Source organism: Triturus cristatus, chromosome 7, assembly GCF_964204655.1.
Source record: "Triturus cristatus chromosome 7, aTriCri1.1, whole genome shotgun sequence".
NCBI lineage: Eukaryota > Metazoa > Chordata > Amphibia > Caudata > Salamandridae > Triturus > Triturus cristatus.
Window position 1 is genome coordinate 162,309,124 of NC_140590.1, and position 20,291 is coordinate 162,329,414.

The 20,291-nt window shown below is 48.3% G+C and overlaps 1 long non-coding RNA gene across 1 annotated transcript; it reads right to left on the minus strand.

Moving 5' to 3' along the window:
• Positions 1-12,986: 12,986 nt before the first annotated feature.
• Positions 12,987-19,993, minus strand: LOC146809113 (uncharacterized). Its single transcript, XR_014966327.1, has 2 exons — positions 17,561-19,993; positions 12,987-17,256 (listed from the first exon to the last, which is right to left on the minus strand). It is a non-coding gene; the product is annotated as an uncharacterized LOC146809113 (long non-coding RNA).
• Positions 19,994-20,291: the final 298 nt, after the last annotated feature.

The window sequence follows — 20,291 nt, forward strand, 5'->3', positions numbered from 1 at the left end:
GTGAATATGATGTCTGTAAGATAATTATATTTAGTTTTTTTGTATACTTTCTGATGTCTTGTATATTGTGAAGTCTTGTTTTTTTGTGTGATACTGTGGATTAAATAATAAAATTAAAAAAATTAAAAATAAAAAGTTTGAGGTTTGCAAGGGATTATGGGTAAGAGAACCTGGTGAGAGCCAGACAAGTCACCCCATCCTGGATTTCCCTGGGTGTCTAGTTCTCAAAAATATATAGGTTTGATAGGTTTCCCTGGTGCCGGCAGAGCTAGGGTTCAAAATCTACAGCTAGGCACTTTGCAAAATAAGGGGCAATATTCACTGTAAAAATGTGGGGTGTCCACGTTGTGTTTTGGGCCCTTTCCTGTCGCGGGTAGTAGGTCTGCCCACACAAGTGAAGTACCATTTATTCGGGAGACATTGGGGAATGCTGGGTGGGTTGAAGTTTGTGGATCTGCACAGATTCCAGAACTTTCCATCACAGAAATGTGAGGAAAAAGTGTTTCATTTGCAAAGTTTGTGGTTTGCAAGGGATTCTGGGTAACAGAACCTAGCGAGAGCCACACAAGTCACCACATCCTGGATTACCCTGGGTGTCTAGTTTTCAAAAATGTATAGGTTTGTTAGGTTTCCTTGGGTGCCAGCTGCGCTAGGAGCCAAAATCCACAGGTAGGCACATTCTGAAAAAAAAGGCCGCATCTAGTGGGCTTTCTGCCGCCTTGGGGAGGGAGGAAATCGGTGGCTATTGCCCCGATATGCCCCAAAGAGGGCAGAAAGACTGTGGCTATTTTTTGAGTGGGTGGGGACATTGGGATGCCCATTCTGGGAAGCCCTCACCCTTATGTATAAAAAAGCCAGCATTATTGCTGGAGCCGAGTGGGCACTCTGGCCCCCGGAGAGCAGATCAGGGGCTACTGCCACCATCTAGCTCCTGGGGGGGAAGAAAGACTGTGGCATCTTTTTTGGGGGGATGGGGGCATTGACATATCTATTTTGGGCAGCCACCACCCCATAATTGTGAAAACAAATGTACCCCTAGTGCCTAGGGGGAAGATTAGGAGCTATTGCCCCCATCTGCCTCCCAGGGAGTGGGCAGAAAACCTGTGATCATTTTTAGGGGGTGGGGCATTGGCATGCCCATTCTGGGCAACACCCACCCCTACGTATAAAAAAAACAAATCCCTGGTGCCTAGTGGGTTTTCTGCCTGCCAGGGGGCAGATCAGGGACTACTGACCCCATCTGCCTCCTGGGAAGGGGCAGAAGGACTGTGGCATTTTTTGGGAGGGTGGGGGCATTGACATGCTCATTTTGGCCAGCCCCCACCCCGAACTTTGGGGGAAAGAAATCCCTGGTGCCTAGGGAGATTTCTCCCCCCGTGGGTGGCAGATCAGGGGCTACTCCCCCATCTGCCTCCTGGGGGGGGACAGATAGACTGTGGCATTTTGGGGGGGGATGGGGGCATTGGCATGCCATTCTGGGCAGCCCCCGCCCTGAACTTAGGAAAAACAAAATCCCTGGTGCCTAGTGGGCTTTCTGCCCCCTCTCGCCAGGGGGCAGATAAGAGGCTATTACCCCATCTGCCTCCCAGGCAGAAAGACTGTAGCATTTATTTTTGGGTGGGGGTATTAGCATGCCCATTCTGGACAGCCCCCACCCCTACTTATATATATATATATATATATATATAAATAAATAAAAAAGTGTCCCTGTGGCCTAGTGGGCTTTTCTGCCCCATGGGGCTAAGTAGATCAGTGGCTATGTTTCAGTTTCGTTTTCAATGTAATGACGACAGCGCGCTTTGCCCGCAATCGTCATTACATTGAAAATCACAAAAGAGCCTCGTGAGTTTTGTGAAGTTTCCCCCCCCCCCCCCAAAAAAAAGGAAATCCCTCTGCTGTTTAGTGCCCCTGTCCTCATGACGGAAAGGTTCCTTTATGAGCACAGGAGCACTGGTGCTCTTGACGGAACCATTCCGTCATGAGCACAGATAGGTTTGAACAACATCATGTCTTCAGCCTTAGATCTTCTCAATGGACACTTGGGTTTATTACACCATGGGCAGGCTCAGTTAAGAGACATAATACAGTTAAATTGGGCCTTACAAGCCTTTAGATCAGGATACGTGCCTTGGCAAGTTCTGAATGAAACAGCAACTTTTGAGTCTTACAGCGAACACTGACACAGAGAACAACGGCTGAAAAGAATCCACACACACATTTTTGAGCATCGAACAAATATAAGAAACCCCGTTTTCAATAAGTAAATATCCACCTGTTACATGGTTAATACAAGGCAATTATTTCTTTGCCTATCAGAACTTTTATTTTCATGACTGTCAGAAATATAAGCCCATAGGCTGGTATGAAACAATGTACAATTTACATCCATTCCATTCATGGAAATTTCCCCTTGTTTAAACGTACTGAAGGGAGGATGAACTTGTGTTTGTCAACATTTCGAGCTGTAGAAATCCTCTAGGTCACTATCTTTAACGTGATAAAATGTCCTTGCATGAAATGTATAATATTTGGTACCTTGGTTAAGTTGTGCCCTATTAGTTGCTCCTTTTTTACTCATACCCATGCACCACGAACTACTGAATAAAGGATCTTATTTAATATATCAAATGTTGCGGGTTGAAACCTGGCCAACTTTATGTGATTACAGTTTCTAAAACAACACCTTGCTGTGGAAGAACATTGTACTCACTGCCTCAACATGTAATCAAAAGTGTCCCTCTGCCTAGTTTTGATATGAAATGTTGTGACGAAATTGATTGCTGTGTTACTACAACTGAAAGTGTCTTTGACTTCTGCTGTGGAAACTTTCAACTTGCAGACAGCAAGAACTGCTTCAGAGATTCAGAGGCTGTTACAGACGCAACACCAGACTCACTTTGCTCATACGATTTGTAATTCCTCAAAAACAATTTGTACAGTGCAACATTTTAGGAACATTGGATCTGGTATGATGACTGGATTTAAAGCTGTGTTCAGTCTATCATCATTTTTTAATTCCCAATTCTCTAGTCTTTTTGGAGTATTTCCTACCACACTCCTGCTCATCCGCTGTGGCATATTCCTCCTGATCCGACAAGGAAGTAAACAACATGGAGCTAAACAGAAATGCAGAAAAATCCTAGCACGCTATTTGAGACATGCTTGGAGTTCCAAACTTAGTGAAAACGATGCAAGTGAAACCTGTGTTCTGGTGTATGAACTGTTAAGGTAAATTCTTCTTGGATCTACATCTGGAGCAGCCCCCCAATGGATTTACTAGACGTGGAAATCCTCCTACAACCCTTGCAATCACACCAAAGACAATGCTGAGAAATGCAATTGTTCTTACTGTAAATGCTAATAATATAGCCTTATAGCCCGCCGTAGCGGGCTATACCGGCTATTAAAGGCCCGCTGCAGCATTAAAGGCCCGAGCCGAAGGCGAGGGACTTTAACAAAAGCAGCGGGACTTTAATAGCGGTATAGCCCTGCTACGAAGGGCTATAAGGCTATTAGAACATTCTGCCACTAGAGGGCAGAATGTTCTAATAAATTAAACAAAGGCTTCTCGAAGCTCGAGGGGATTTAAATCCCCTCGAGCTTCGAGAGGCTTTTGTAAAACATTGGAATGTTGCTCTGCGGGCCTTTACTGGCCCGTAGAAGCATGGAGCACTCCATTGTCTACAATGGAGTGCTCCACATTCCAATGTTCTAATGATGGATCAATGTCACCACCTTCACTGGTTGACAAGATTCCCGGGGACTGGCTTGGTTCACTGTTATCGTTTGAGCCTCTGAATGAAGTACTTTCACCATCACCGAGTGCTTTTGAATTGCAAATACTTTCTGATCCATCTACTGTGCGAGCTAATAACAGCAGGCACGCCTTCGCTATTTCTCACCACAATCACACGTATGCCGCATGTGAACTTGATGTTGTTGAAATATCCTATGGTGAGGACTCAGAGCAACTCTTGATTCAGCAGTAAGATGTTTCAACAAACTATTTTTTATTCATCCTCTTTTTCTTTTTAAAGCGGCATTATTTTTAATTTGGCAGATTCAGTATTATGACTGACCTATTTAATCACCAACATGCGCCTTTCTTAAGTAAACCATCCATGAGATAATATACTTTTAACTGTAATGTTCTTTGGGCTATCTCTAAAAGAAAAATGTCTTGCTTGAAACATGCAAGGCTTAAGAAATGTATTCATGCAAAGCTTACTGCATTACTTTTTGCTATTTTATGTAATCATGTCTTTTATGTGGTTACATTCATGCATATTTTATACTGCATGACGAATGTGATGAAAATTGTGTTTTGATAGCATGGGTTTCCTATAAATTATATATAATTTTAGACATGGCTCAGCCCCCATGACATCACATTCAGATGTACAAGCTGGGGGTGATGTATAGTCCCTCGGGCCAGAGTCTAGCTTGGGCAGGCTGAAATTCAGTTTTCTCTATTTTTGAAGAATCATGAACATGTCTGCCTTTGACAATGATCTCAACAAGACACCTGATGCGACATTAGTCTGGAACAAGGACTTTCTTATCTTACGGTCAGATAATAATAAAAACATGAGCAATGTAGTCTGAATTGACGTGTTTTTACCTAATTTGTTTATAACAATGCATCTAAGACTAGAATATTATACACATAGGTTATGTCAAACTTATCTCAGAAATTCTCATCTCAGATAACATATAGTATAAAAGGCCTGCCAATCAACCACTTTGGAGGAGAAGTCCTTTCCTCCTAGAGTATCTGGCAAGATACTGCCAGAAGATCTTCAGACTGCCGTGATGATGCTGCATCTCATTCGGCACTGTAAGCCGATACCAGGCCAGGTCTAGGAGGAGATAAGCTACTGCAGATGTGTGTTTTCCTTTTCAGAGAACACCTGCTCCTGACAACTATAGTGTTTTGCTGTAAACAGGTATGCAGTGCATTGACTCTCCCTCAGAAGCTCGACATCAGGTTTCTCCAATGAGTAGCTCGTGAGCTACTTGTATCTCTCCAGCTACCTTTAAGTAGCTCTCCTGGGTGCAGCCCAACCTACCTGATTAGAAGAATTTGCTTAGTTGAAATTGATAGATGTATAACAAAATTAAGAAGCATGTACTCAAGACAAAATTGTGTATATTTTGAGGACTCATGGGCTGTTTGAGGAACAGTTGAATTCCCAATTGAACTTCCTGATGAATTTCCAATTCAACACTTCCAGTTACTGCTTTGGTAACAATAAACATTTTAGCTCCAAAATACTCTTTGGAGTGAATGCATGCTATGCAAATACAGGTTATGTTTTATTATATTTAAAGCTCATCTTTGAGTGATAAATCATGCAGCATTATGGAGAATTATTACTATCTTGGTGAGTTTCAGCTGTGCTGTTTTGTATTACCTATGTAGATGCATTCCAGATTACTAAACCTTTTTTACTGCTGGCAATCCTGCTTGATGCACTGAGGTGATCACGGATTATAATCTTGTGTGAGTGGTCACTAGTGTGATCTTGAATGATGTGGTTACTATGACAACACTAATAATATTAGTAGCTTGGGATGATTTTTACTGGACATAAGTAGCTCTTTTTACAGAAAAGGCTGTAGACCCCTGCTCTAGATGCAAGTTACGCTACTCCATGCTCTGCCAGTATAGCATATAGAAGTAGGTTTTGGGATATTAGGTAGCTAAATGACATTTTAACTATGTTGAAATGTTCATTTTATTCTCATTGTTCAAAATGTGCCTTATTATGAGTTTAGCAGTGCAGGAGCGGGAACGCCCCACTCCCGCACCGCCAAACCCATGTTTGAACCGCCACAAGATTAGGAATTTTCCCCTGTCTGGTGGCTGGTCTTTGACATTCTTACGGTGGTGCAGTTCTTCGTGTGTGGGCTTGTAAAGGACAAAATTGGGCTTCTAAATTGTCACTATGTCCCTGGATCCCTGTTTAGGAACTGTTAGCAACCGAAAAACATAGACACCTCTTTAACTATGTATTGATTGTGGTTGTATGGGGTACACCGACTTGTTTTTTCACATTCAATCACTGTTGAATTGGAAAAGTTCATTTGTGACACCTCTGGGTGTGAAAGCAAACGTTGTAAAGCTAAATCAAAGTCTTAGTTTACGCAACAGTAAAATCAAGATCTCAGACCTTACAAAGTGAAACAAAATGTTTCAGATTTTTCTATACTTTGAGTGCCTTGTTGGAATAACTTTCTTTGGGAGAGGATCCGCGGTTAAGCATATTTGGAAGAATAATAAAACAAAGCATTATTATGATAAAGAAAGAATCCTTCTTGTCACCATTGGAATTGCCTCTAAATATGAAATTATGTATTGTATGCTGCAGCCAAAATCCTTCAAACAGTCCACCAATGCTGGGAAATGACTCCATCCAGACAACATTTTTACTCAATAAATTCAGATTTAATACCTCGATACAGTAATCAACTGATGAAAGATAACCAGTTAAATGTGGAAATATCTCGCAACCACGGTGCACCACACGTTCCGGGGTCATTAATTAACTTTTGGTCTGTTGAGCTGTAAATCTTTGTTGATATTTCTAGATTAGGCATAACATTTAGGATTTATGTGCCAAATGCTGCAAATTTATAAATATGTGGAGTTGTGGGTGCAGAAGTGCATACTCCCAAAGGCCCAGTGTTAGACGACAGTGTGTATTTCAATAGCTAAATTCACGATGGAACCAGTTTGAGATCCACATCACAGATAGCAGATTTACGCAGATTCCAGTTCTGTTCAATGACACATAGGTTGTGGGTGCGTGCACATTTCATTTTGGATCTCTGGTGTCGGATACCAGATGGAAAGCTACTCAATTCATTTGCAGGTGCATGCATGGAGAAGAGAGAGGGAATGATTGTGGAGAAGACCACAGCTGAAACTTGGAAACTACTGTGGAACTTAAGCATGAGGCCCCAGATGAGGGTTAACTCTTCGAGAGTCGAGAAGAAGAACTTCAGGATCCAGCTTTTAAAGGGGGCCATGCACAAGATGGCTGCCAGCCTTACGTTCCCCATTGTACCCCAGCAAGATCTGGTGGGATACCTGTGGCTTCTGAAAGTCAGAAATGTTTGTTTGCCACCATCCTTTCTAGCAATCATATGTAACGAGGAGGAAGCCAAAAACATCAAAGTTGGTAGGAGATGGATCTGGACTTTGTGGCAGGATTCATGAGAGTACAGCCCAAAAAAAGCTTACACATTTCAGCTTCAAAGGGCACTGGTGATGAAACAACCAAACCTGGCATTGAGCTTGAAAGTGACTAGGGGTTCCCAAGTTCTGTCCTCAGGCCCATAGCCATTCCAGTCTATCAGCAATGCATTCACTTTGAACTTTCTGTCCATCTAGCTCAGTGAAAGATTGGAAAGGGGATACTAGTGTAGGCATGTACATTTTTAATTAGGGGCACATGAAATACTGGGAGTATAAGCCAAGACTTGTTTAGAACCAGCTGCATGGGTAATGAGCTTGATGGATTTGCAGAATAATTAAATTTCAATGAATTCTGGCCAAATATTGTGTTGGTTTTCAGATTAAAGTACCACATGGACAAACACAAACAGGCCTAGATTACATATAGGGTGCATAATCCCTGTTTTTGTATTGATTAACTCATTATTAGGTGCAGAAGATGGAAAGCAGAATAGTGCGCCTAGCTGCAAAAAAAGTAGGGCTGTCCTCAGGGCAGGTGAAACCTCTGACAATTTTCACCTACACTAGGGAGAAGGTATTAATAAAAGACAGGTCCCAGCTTAAAACCTATGCTCCGTCTTTCACTGGAAGCTGACCTGTGTCTCTTTGACAAGGGGGGTACCGGATTCCTGCCCCCCCCCCCCCCACTTAGGGGGCCATCAGGAAGAGCACTTACTCCTCGCTATCTCTTTGTTGCACACAATCGATGCATCTGTCAGACCCCCATGCAAATGAGTTACAGGTCCCTCGTGATTGCGCTAGCACAAGTAGTGTACTGGCTTCACCCATATTATACAAGGGGTTGTAGGGACTGTCTGTTAAGGACAGATAGCACGCCCAATAATACAAGGATGACAGCTCAACGAAGTGTAAATTTGGGAAAATCCAGCAGAGACACCTTGAGTGTCGTCTTAGGCATACTTGCAACCACAGCATTAACGACACTGTCTCCTGACTCTTGCAGTAAGTGACAATGGTTACACTGTTCTGAAGGAAAAGTGTGAAACCAGCTGGAGCCAGTTAACATTGACAAAAACAGAGTACCACATTTGTAGCAGAGTGCAAAAGAAAATGTGTTATCTACCTTTGGTACCCAGATCTGGTAAACCAGCTTATACGGCTCCATACTAGATCAAACAATTGGCACCTTGCTGTGAGAAATTGGATTATTGGTTGATGACTGTGAAACTCTACTCAAGCAACAGACACAAACCACGTCAGGGTGAACCACAAAAGTCAATAAATTAACCTGTGTTTAACCCTGTGGTAGCTTGACACCAAAACAGTCAGGCTTAACTTAGAGACAATTTGTAAAGTATTAATGGAGCACTCAAAAAGTAATAAAGTGAAAACACAACAAAAGAAAAATCCCACACCAATTTAGACGTCAGAAAGCACCTGGATGAAGGTGAGATGAACATTTCTACATTTGAACGTAGTCTCTTTTTTGAAAGTCGAAAATCTCCTGTGGGATGAAGCGGAAGGCTGTAGCTGACGAGGGCTCCATGAGGCCGGATACCTTTCTGTGAGGAGCTGCTGAACAGGATTTGCTGCTGCAGAGTCGGCTGACCGGCAATGGACCTTGCCGATCTGCCAACTTGTAAAAACTCTCACTGTGTGAGGAGATGGCGGGGCCTTGTGCTGAGACCTACCTAAGAGGCACTCTGCCCTCCATCAAGTCCACCACCCCCGCCCAAAGAAAACAAAGTGTTGCTGAGGTAGTTGCAAATGTACTGGGATGTTTTCACACCCCTTAATGGACATTGGCTGCTTACTGCCTCCAAATACTAGCTGGTAAGTCTCTCATGTGATTTTGACTGCTCACTGGGTGACCGTGTGAAGGAAGCCAAAATCATGCGACACACTGTGACACCGCGTCAACTGACAGGTCTGGCAAGTGATCACTGTGTACTGGACTCAACCTATAATTCATTACCTATGCCTAACTAGGCGGAAACTGGTCTGGGATTGTTTATGTTTCCATTTAAATGGGACATGGCCTGGCATTTTGGGCTGGGCTTTTGCTATTGGGTTAGGACCAGGGATGGCTTGCATAAGGCTGGTTCCTGGCTTGAGGTGGCATGGTGGGCCAAAAAATGATGGGCTGGGATGCAGCCCCCAAGTATTACCAGTGGCTGAGATTAATTCAAGCAGTCTACCCATCACTATTTGTTTTCCTCTGTGTCACATACTAAGTGTGATGTGTATGCCCAGCCATGGGCCCCATGCTCACTGTGCCAGAGGGCACAAGTTCTACCTCGCCAAAAAAAACACATAACTAGAATGAAACCAGTCTAGGCTTTCTTGTGTTCCAGTTCAGATGGCAACCTGAAATTGCTCCCATTGGGGCATGACCAAGGCTGACTTGCACATGGCTGGTTCTTGTCTAAGGTGGCATGGTAACAACAATGAGCTGGGATATGGCCTGAGTAATTATGAGTGGGTGAGACTAATTCTAGCTTTAAGCTGTATGTAGGCAAATGCCTTGTGTGGGCCATATCAAAACCATACAGTCGGCTTAAAGCCCTTCCATTGCTTCCAACTGATTGGCTACATTGTCACCGTCATGTGCTTGTGTTTTTTCGTTGGCTTGCCTTCCTCGTCCTGTTTTTGTCCCTCTAACACAGCACTGTCTCTTTACCATCCTTTTGATTGACTGACTTGTTTCAATCCACTGCTCCCATTTAGGGAACTACTTTTTTTCTTTTTCATTGAACGAATATATACCTTTACATCGCGGATTTTACACCGCAATACATTAACACGCGGTCGCTACAACGACCACGTTGTTGCAACGCAGTGCCATTACAACGCAAGTCGTTACAATGACTTGCGCTAGATGGCGCGCTGGACTTAGGAATAGTAAGATTTACTATTCCAACTACAGTGTGTGCAATACGAGGGAAGGTGTTGGAAGAGTAAATCATACTATTCCTTAGTCTAGAGCGCCATCTAGCGCAAGTCGTTGTAACGACTTGCGTTGTGATGGCACTGTGCTGTAAAAACGCGGTCGTCGTGACGACCGCGTTGTGAATGTATCGCGATGTAAAATCCGCAATTTAAAGGTTGTTTCCCCCTAAAGAGCAGACTTTATGGGTTGTTTTATCATCGATATGCAAAGACTTTTATGGCGCTGGGGGAGGAGTCTGGTGTTTTCACTGACTCAGCTGGCATTTGGCCAATCAATGTCAAGACTTTAGGCAAAAATAACATTACTATTTTATATGAATAATAATTAGAACAAAAAGGAAAAAGAAAGAACCAATTCAGATACTGTTTTTTATCCAAAAGTACAAAACATGCTTTTATTAATAATATTTAATACAGTAACCTAGCCTGTTCGTACTATCTCAATCGTATTATCATACACACCATATTTCCTGAATGAAACGTATTTGAAAAATAACCCATACTATTTATAAAGATTAAAAATATTAAATTCAGTGCACGGTTTTGAGATACCTCAAGGTATACGTCTGCTTCTACTCCAGTAATTTTAACTTATTTTTTTAACGTTTTTGTAAACAATGCTTTACAAACAAGCATTAGCAAAACCAATGGCTTGTTATTCCTAATATAAAGCTGAGATCGATTGGGTTTGCCAATGCTGGTTACATCTGTCTGTTATATTTGTGTATGTAACAAGATTTCATAAAGTCGCACTAGCATCTTTCCTCCTGGTCCCTCTTCATCCAACCAGTAAAGTGCTTTCCGACCCAATCCTAAACTCATACTCTGATGTGGAACATATAATGTTGGAAAAAAGTATTTTCCCACCGGAACATCTTCTACATAAAAATGAAAAGCAAAGTAAGAATAACTCTTTTTAGTTCGAGCAATGTTATGGTTCAACTAACTGCATAAATCCAATGAAATATGTCAGTAATATAATTTTAAGGCTGTGAGAGATTATCAGGCACCAAAACGTATGTCTAAGAATACAACAATTCTATTAATAGAGTATTGTAATACGAAGACCATGGTGACTGCATGTAATCGAGGACACCATGTAACATTCATGGGCATTTATAAAAAAAAAAAAAAAAACAGCGGCATTCGCGGGGTTGTAGCACAGGATTACTTTAATTGGCCCAACAATCAAGATAATAATGCTTGTTAGAAGAAATCCTTGACTTGTAATGTGCAATCATCAGGTCACCGAGGCACTGACATGCAAAGCAGTTAAACCTTCTTGTTACAGCATCAGAATCAGCTACCAAAAGGCGGGGGTGAAAGCCAGTGATTACCATAAACTTTGATTTCACTCCATCTTCAGTTAATGTCCGTCGCTCTTCTGATTGGTGCAACGTCCTGAACTAAACCTAGTTCTACATCAATATGTACCGCCTTCATCAGTAGGTACTGCCTTTTATTGCAGTTCTTGACCTAGGCCACATAATAGCACAAGTGAACACCAATTGGAAGAGTAACCGTTAAATGCTGCTTAAAGAGACATCCAGTCACTAATGGCAGTAACTGCCCTCCCCCTAGACTGATGATGCTAATCGTGTCTTTAAGGCCGCCACATTGATTTGGCATTACTGTATTCAAGCTGGGTCTGGAGGGTGGCCATCTTAAGGAACATGCAGTTCATCAGTTTGGCGAAGGTGATCGGTGGTGGCTGGCATGTAAGGAGGGTGGTGCGGCATAGTGCCAATATCGGCACAATCCCCAGCCCTCCCACAGCAATAATTGTAATAAATTACACACAACACATTTTTGGTGGAGAAAATTGCTGCAGGTTTATTAACATAACATGTCAACATGGTGGGTTAACTTACGGGCGATCCTAGGGCAGGCAGCCCCTCGCCGGCTGCCCACCTGATGCCATAAAACCCGGTGGCCGCAACCAACCGGTGTTTGTCCTTTTGGGGGCGGGGTTAGGCCCCCCTCTGGCAGACCACCAGTCCGCCCCTTACTCACGCCCCTCCCAGCTAAGGGGGGGCGGAGCGTTGCAGGCAACCCCCGGTTGCTCAGGTGCACAACCGCCCGTAGGACTAATGGGGCGCAGTCGCTCCTCCAGGATCCCACCAGAGGACCTCCCTGGGGATAATTGGCTTTAGCACCCTTACTGTGCTCCTGTAGAGGGTACCCTTCTGTACCTTATAGCCTTTGGATCGCCCTGTAATTCCGCGACAGCCCCCGCCACCCACCATATAGCCCTACTTACTTACACCCTGCTGTTTCCAAGGCCTCCCCCAGATCCAGCAAGATTAAGTCCATACCCACTTTGGACAGGTGTATCCCATCAGGCTCGAAGCACCCCATGCACTTAGCGTGTAGCAACCCGTGCCGGATAAACCCAAAACCCCTTTGCTCCGTGAACTTCCGCATTGCGCAGTTCACCCGTCTGCGCGAGGTCTCCATGGCATCCCAGGACCGCCGGCCAGCCATACCTGCCTAGGTGCAATTTCCTACCACCATAATTCACAGGTCCCCAGCTTGTTGCTCAACTCGCACATGGTGGCCCTCATTTCGTGAAGCAGGTCCCTGCTCCCCAGGCGAACCAGGTCATTCCCTCCTAGGTGTATTACTAATACATCGGGCGGTGACTCACCCCCCCCCCCCCCAATCTCTGAAGGACTGTCTTCATCAGGCTATTCCATCGCATGTCTGGTGTCCCAAACCACATTATCCTCGTGGCTCTAAACCCGTGCCTCCATTTTCTGCTATCCGCCCACTGAGATACCCTCTGGACTCCAGAATGGTCCATCACCCAGACCGTCTTTCATGGCAAATAAAGATGTGGAAGCTTGAAAATCGATTTATTAAACAAAGCACAGCAACCACAATTACACTTGTACACGATTACACCAAAAGTAAAACACCGACATATGTCGCAACCCTATTTTTGTTCGCAACTACCACACTTCCTTGATCAGTGTTTGCATGGGGCCCCTTATGGTCGTATGTATTTTTTTTTATAACAGTTGGACTCCCAGCGCCCCACCAGTTTGATGCGTTCCTCCGGCAAGCCCACCTGGAAAGCTGTGGTCGCTGCCCCTATTCTGAAAAAATGGTTGCAGAACCGTGTGCCCTGGATCTTTTTACCTGACAGCTCTAAACACACCTCCATTATACGCTGTACCTGATACTTGGTCAAGGGTGCACTGTCAGCGTGCAGTAGCAGGTAGCCTTCTGTCACGGGGCGCAGTGCCAGATAAGACGAGACTAGGCACACTGGACAATACTTTGCGATCTCTAGTTTGTTCAGCACGATCACCCTCCCTACCCCCACCTGGTCCATTTTGGATCTACGTAGCCTAACGGTGAGGGCCCCGCCTGCCAACACAGCGTCCTGCTTGTTCAACGCCACCCCGACGTGTCCTGTCTTGACCTAGCTACAAGTTTCCCCATTCTAAAAGCCCCGAAGAAGGCCAGGCTAAAGGTAGCCGTGAAGAGGGCCGCCTATAAAGCAGAGTGGGTCGCCCTGCCCACCCAATCCAGCATCCCTTGTAGCATTTCGAAATCTATGGCTGCCCTGTTGTCAGGTGCTCGTGGCTCACTCCCTTCTTCCCATGCGCCAGTTACAGTACAGAATCTTTCAACACACGCCGTGTACCGCTTGATGGTTCTAGGTGCTAAGGACAGCTCGCCCATCCCCCTCAAGCGCCTTACAGATTCAGTAGGGACCATAGATGTGCCTGAAAAGGGGTCATCTACTACCTCGCTCTTGGCCACGTCTCCCGGAACCTGTGCCACTGAAAACGAGAGAGAGCATCAGCCGCTATGTTCTGCACCCCCTGGATATGTCGCGCCCTACACTCAATGTTGTTAACCAGGCACACCCTCACCAGCTCCCTCAGTAAACACAAGACAAGCAGGCAGGATGCAGACTGCGAATTGATGGCCTGTACCACCGCCAGGTTGTCGGACCAGAAAAGGACCCTACGTGCCGACAGAACAGAGGGCCATAGGTGGAAGGCCACCACTATTGGGAACAATTCCAGTACCGTAATGTTGGCCGTGATCTTCTTCCTGCGCCACACATTGGGCCACCTCTGCGCGCACCACTCTGTGTCCAGGATGACCCCAAAGCCCTCCCTGCCAGACGCATCCGTGAACAAGGCGAGTTCCGGGGATCCCGCCCAAGGTGCCCTTCATAAGACTGCACCATTGAAGCTTTCCAGTAAGCTTGCCCACATGCTCAGATGTTCCTTCATCCCCTTGCTTAGCCTGACTAGGTGATGCTTCCTTTTGACCTTCACGGTTGCGCTTGCGATCCTACGCGCAAAGACCCTCCCCGCTGGGATTATCCTGGCAGCGAAGTTGAGCTTACCCAGGAGGCTCTACAAGAAGCCCAAAGTGACCTTCTCCTCCCCTATGGCTGACTGGATATGTCGTGCAAGGTCCTGGACCTTGTCTGCTGGGAGCCTGGATTCCGCTGCTAAGGTGTCAAGTTCGATCCCTAAAAAGGTTAACACTTGCGCCAGACCTTCCGTCTTCCCTGGCGCAAGAGGGACCCCCAAATGACTGGCCAGCCGCTCGAAATCCCTCAGAGCATTGCTGCAGTCCTGAGACCCGTCTCTCCAAATGAATAGGAAATCTTCCAGGTAGTGAGTCACCCCTAGGACCCCATAGCCTGTCTGAAGAGCCCACTGAAGGAAGCTACTGAAAGCTTCGAAGTAAGCACAGGAGACTGCACAACCCATGGGCATGCACCGGTCGTAAAAGTACCTGACTTCTAGCTTGAAGCCTAGCAGGTGGCTGCTTGGATGCACTGGTAGTAAGCGAAACGCCGATTCGATGTCCGCTTTGCTAACCAGGCACCCTTGCCCGCCCTCCTGACTAGGTCCAAAGCCACGTCCAGTGTACAACACGTGACAGAACAAGCGCCTTCCTCCAGCCCATGGTTGACCGAGCCCCCTTCCGGGTAAGAGAGGTGGTGGATTAGGCGGAGGCCCCAGGCTCCTTCTTGGGCACCACCCCCAGAGGGGAAACTACAAAATTCTCTAGTGGCGGTCGCAGGAAAGGGCCCGCCACTCTCCCAAGTGCCCTCTCTTTCTCTACTTTGGCCCAAACAACTTCTGGCAGTTCTTTGGCTGACCTGAGGTTATCGGCCTCCCTTGCCCCTTCGGGTCCCACAAAAGGAATTTTGAAACCCTCGCAAAATCCTGTTAGAAGCAACTGACGGTCCTGTGTGAGCGGGTACTGTCTGAGGAGAGGTAAAAGGTTTGACAAACAGACTGGCCAAGGGCCCTTAATAGTGCCCCCATCTACCTGGTGCTGTCCTCCGGTGGGAAGTGAGGGAGAATTGGGTAGCAAAATCTGTGAGGATGAAGAACTTGCTACCTAGTGGGAGGGGGTGGTGGAAGGACCCAGAATGCCCCCTCTAACTACCAGTGTCCTGCTTACCTTTGGTAGTGCCCCCTTGCTGCGAGTGGCAAGAAACCGCTGGGTGGGGGCCCCCACATTTGTTGCATGCGTGCAAAAATTTACATGTTTTACTCCAAGAGCAAGACCCCGTGTTGAACAAACGGCAGGTCCCTGGGGGCGACCTTCTGAAACCCGGTCTATTGCTCCCTCTCCACCTGCTCCCCCCGAAAGGACTATTTGTCACCCCGTGTCTCTGCGTGAGAGGTACTACTTCTAGCTTCCTTGTTCACCTGTTTTTTGGCTGCGCCCCTGCACCTAGCAGCGTGCGTGATCCCATGTGATCTAGCCAAAGCTGTATTTCCTTCTGGTCCCGCCTCATCTCCGGACACAAGGACATCCTTTTCCTAAACTCCCTGTCATAGGTCACCCAACCCTGTCCCCCCGACTTCATCGCCTCATTGCGAATTAAAGCACCGTATTGGATAAGCCCCTGAGCCTGCTCTGGATGTTTTTCCAGGATGACTGCGGACAGGATGGCAAACACATCTAGCCAGTTCTCTATGGTCTTCTCTGGCCACGGCTGGTACTTAACCTTCTTGTCATCCTCCTTCACCCCAGCTTTTCTGGCATCTACCCCATCCTCACCCAACAAGAGCAGAGAGAAAATATCTATCAGCTCTCGCCTCCAGATAACCTCCTTGGCCGCTAAGGGGACCTGCCAGGCCAAGGAGCAGTCACCTGACAGCAAAGGTGCTTCTGCGACGGGCTGAAATGGCGCGGGGGGCACGGTCTGCTGGACAGAGGGAACCCCAATCAGCGGCGTGATGGCCAGGGAAGATGGCGTTCCTTTCACGGCTTGACTACTGCTTGCAAGGGAGCTAACAAGCGCACTGGCAGATGGCAAGGAGCTAACTGGCACAGTGTCCGTCAGAACTGCAGCCGGAAGGATGGTGGGGGTCGCGGAAAGGGACACCTCCCCAGCTCCCTCCAGAGACTTGCTTGGCACTCGCGTGGCCGCCACCCCGACGACCCCCCCCCCCCCCCCCCGGGGTGGCGGGGGCAGGCGCCCCCTGCATGGTATGCTGAACATCCGCCTGGCTAACCCACACCCTTGCCTGGCTAACCCACACCCTTGCAGCCACCCGCGCCCCTCCCTCTCCCGCAGGAGTGCTGCTACCCAAAGGTGGGGGGCAGGGGATCACCTGTCTCCCTCTTAGCTCTGCCATGAAGTTCTTGAGCGTGTCAGTGAGCTTACCAAGGTCCTCCCGCGTAGCGTACATAGATGCGGCCGGATTGTCTTGTGGGATCGCTGGCCCCAAGGGCTGAGGGGTGGCCTGCTGGGGCCCTGCCTCCTTCTGCGCGTTCAGTGCCCTGGTTTTGGCTGGCAGCGGGTCTGCCGGGAAGTCCTTGGACGTGGGCTTGCGGACTCGCTTCGATGCTCTTCATGGCCCAGCCTCAGTGTTGAGATCAAGCTCAGGAGGCGGCAGCTTGCAGACGACACCAGAGTCCTCCGATTCGACAGCCTTCAAGATCCCCGTGGCCCAGGACAGGCCCTTCCCCTTGGCCATCTGTATAAACGCTGCCATCTGCGCTTCCTGCGTGGCATCCGGCAACGAATCGTCCACCTGCGACGTCTGCGTGAAAAGGAGTGATGAGCCCTGGCTCTCCATGTCGGATCGTCGATTTCCACGTCCATCAATCTACGGAGATAAAGATAGTGTCAGACAGCACAATACCACACCCTGGTTTGGCCAGGCCTCTTGCCGCTAGCTGCTGTGCCCTATCCCCACTACCCGTAACCACTTACTCAGAGAAAATGTCAGATATGATTATGTGCGTTCCAGGACTGAACACGGCGATAATTCTGAGTGCGAGATGAAAAGACAAGTTAGCATAGCCCCAAGTTGCGTCTAGAGACCTTCCTTGCTGGTCACGAATCACCCCGCGACCCCTCCCAGTCCGTGTCTGAAACACACCCTCCCCTGAAGCACCACCTGCCTGTACCTGAGCCAGTGTTCAGTGTCTGCTCTTCTCTTATTGCCGTTTGAATGCTTGTTCACTTAACTCTGAAAATAGAAAACAAGAGTTAGCCTCCATCCCGAGCCTGGTTGCCCCAGCCCCCAGCACACTGGCCCTAGTGTGCTCTGACCCTTGTAGCTGTCGATGTCTCTGGTAGCCCCCCAGGTGAGTTGGGCGGCGATAGGCGCGGTTCCTGAATAGGGACATAAGAGATAAATATGAGAAACCCTGCCCCCCCAATCAATAAAACTACGGATTGCTCCACGTGGAACGATGTCCCAGAAGCCCCCCACACTGCTGCCTTCTAGATTCACCTTGGCATTGGAGTACTGTCGTAAAGTCGCATATCCATACCCAGCATGCGTTGTTAGGGGAGTAGGCAAGGATAAAGGCCTTGTGGTGGTGTTACGTGGCCATGCCGTTCACACATGGGAGAAAAGGCCATTCTGGATACTGAGATACAGGAAAATTAAATTATATGAAAATCCACATTCACACTCACCATCAAAAAATATGCATCAGCTGCACAATCTGACACACAGAAGTTAAAAGCCTAAAACCGATAAACTGATCCCCGTAAAAACGCGAAAATGCCCGTGCAGGAGAGCAAGCGGAGGAGGAAACACCCACAAACACGCAGCCAGCAGGGAGCGTGCTGGGCGGGCTGGTGCGGCGAGGAGGGAGGGGGACACCGTCCGCGGCTGGGATGAGTGCTGGGAAATCCATGATGAGCACGCGACGGGCAGGCGCCCAATAGGGCGGCCAGGGCCCCCGCCCGGGAGGCGAGGCCCCCCCCCCCACCCGAGTCCGCTGTGCTGGGAGAGCGGGCGGGCGCCGGGCAGGGAGAACCCCCAGCCCCGCTCGCGGGAGACCGCACGCCAGAGCGCGCCCGTCAGCATGAAAAACCCTGCCACCGCCCTAACGGAGGCCGAACCCACGAGATAAGGTGCTCTGAGACAATAAACATTAACACTCCTAAAGGTACTGCTGATGTGGGTTGCAAATATAGATAACACATCTCAAAGCACTGCATTGTGACCAGAAAGCAGTGTTGGAGTGAGGCCACCCCCACCCAGATCTCGAGAGACCCGCAATCCACTCCCGTACAGCACCGGGCACCTCTGCTGACCCAACATCAAAGAAGAAAGCCGGACGGCACAACTAGCGTACATGGGGGAAGCCAGCCAATCCCTGGCCGCAGCAGTGCGTTCCCCCAGACACACCATGGGGATGCAGCAGGGAAAGTGTGCTGCGCCATCCGCACGCCGCTGGCTTTGAACGTGTGCTAGGTAGCAAACGCGATGGATCCCTCCGCACAGGAGACCCATGGCCCCAGGACCAGCCCGGACCAGAGCCCAGCTGGGGCGCCAGCAGAGAAAAAGGGGGGCCCGTCCTGCGCAACCCTCAGAAAGGCCCGGCCGAGGCAGGCCGGGCCCCACCGCAGGAGGCCGCCTGCCCTCCCCTGGCGCGGGGAGAAGGAAGGAGACCGGCAGCGCAGGTATGGCACGATGCCCCCGCACGAGGAATACCAGGCGCCCCGACCCGGTGGAGATACCCCCCAGGAAGTCCTTGCGACTGCGAGCATACCATCCCCCCCTCCTCACGGCCAGGCAGGCGCAACTGGCAAACAGCGAGAACACTAGCCCCACCGCCCTCCCCTTGCTGCCCCCACCCCTGCTGAAGCTACATACCCACGGGGAGAGGGACGGAGGATGCAGGGGAGGATACCGCCAGGCCCCGGGGGGGTGGGGGGGGGGGGCCAGGGCAGGAGGACACTCACCTGAAACAGCGTGAAAACAACGTTAGGGCAGCCAGGCAGGAGGGGCACCGTCGTCAGGTCAGCAAAGATGTCGCTCTGAGGGCGGGAAAGGTTTAAATACCTTTCCCCCCGCTCCCCCCCCCTACCAGAAGTGACGCAGCGCCGGGGAGACCCACCCGGGTCCCCTCAACACTGCACTGCTGGCCAATGTGCCATCCTGTGGCACTAAGGCTGGCCGCCCTCTTAGGAGGGCCCCCTTCGTGGGCGCGGGGCAGCCTGGCAAATGGAGTACGAAAATAAAAGTAAAGGATTAAATTCCACTTACCTTACCGGCGTGGCGTTCTCTTTGCTTCGGTCTTCTGCAAGCAGGCAGACTCCAGCAGGACCCAGGAAACTGCAGTAACCAATCCTGGTGCTGCTCTCCTGTAGCATGAAAGAAGCGCCAGTATTGGAGGAAGCGGCCTCCTTCGGTGTTCCAGAGGACACTGGAGCGATATGCTGTCTCTAACCAAGCTGTCATAGACAGCATGGCTAGAGTGGTTTAAAATGTGCATGTCTGGCTGGCCTTCGCAAGACGGCTGGCCAAAAAGACATGCAAACTTTAAAGTGCCCTGCCCAGCACTGCTTTCTGCTGCTGCCCGACTGGCAGCACCAGAAGCCAGAAAGTACCTGCCCCTTCCCCCCCACCCCCCCCAACGCTCGGGACGGGGTTTTGAAAATAAAATGGTAATAAATTAACTTTATTATCATTTTATTTTTCCATCTGTGTGGGCAATTTGTAGTGGGGCGATGCTTCTCCGCCTTAACGGAGGAGATTCCCATGATGGTAATGTCTTCCTGCTCACGATCGTTCGACTGAAGCAGCATCACAAACTTTCAGGAGAAATCCAGCTATTAATTGCATTGACAAAGCCAATAAGTCTGGCTTATGATTGATGAGTTTGTGCGCTGTTCAGA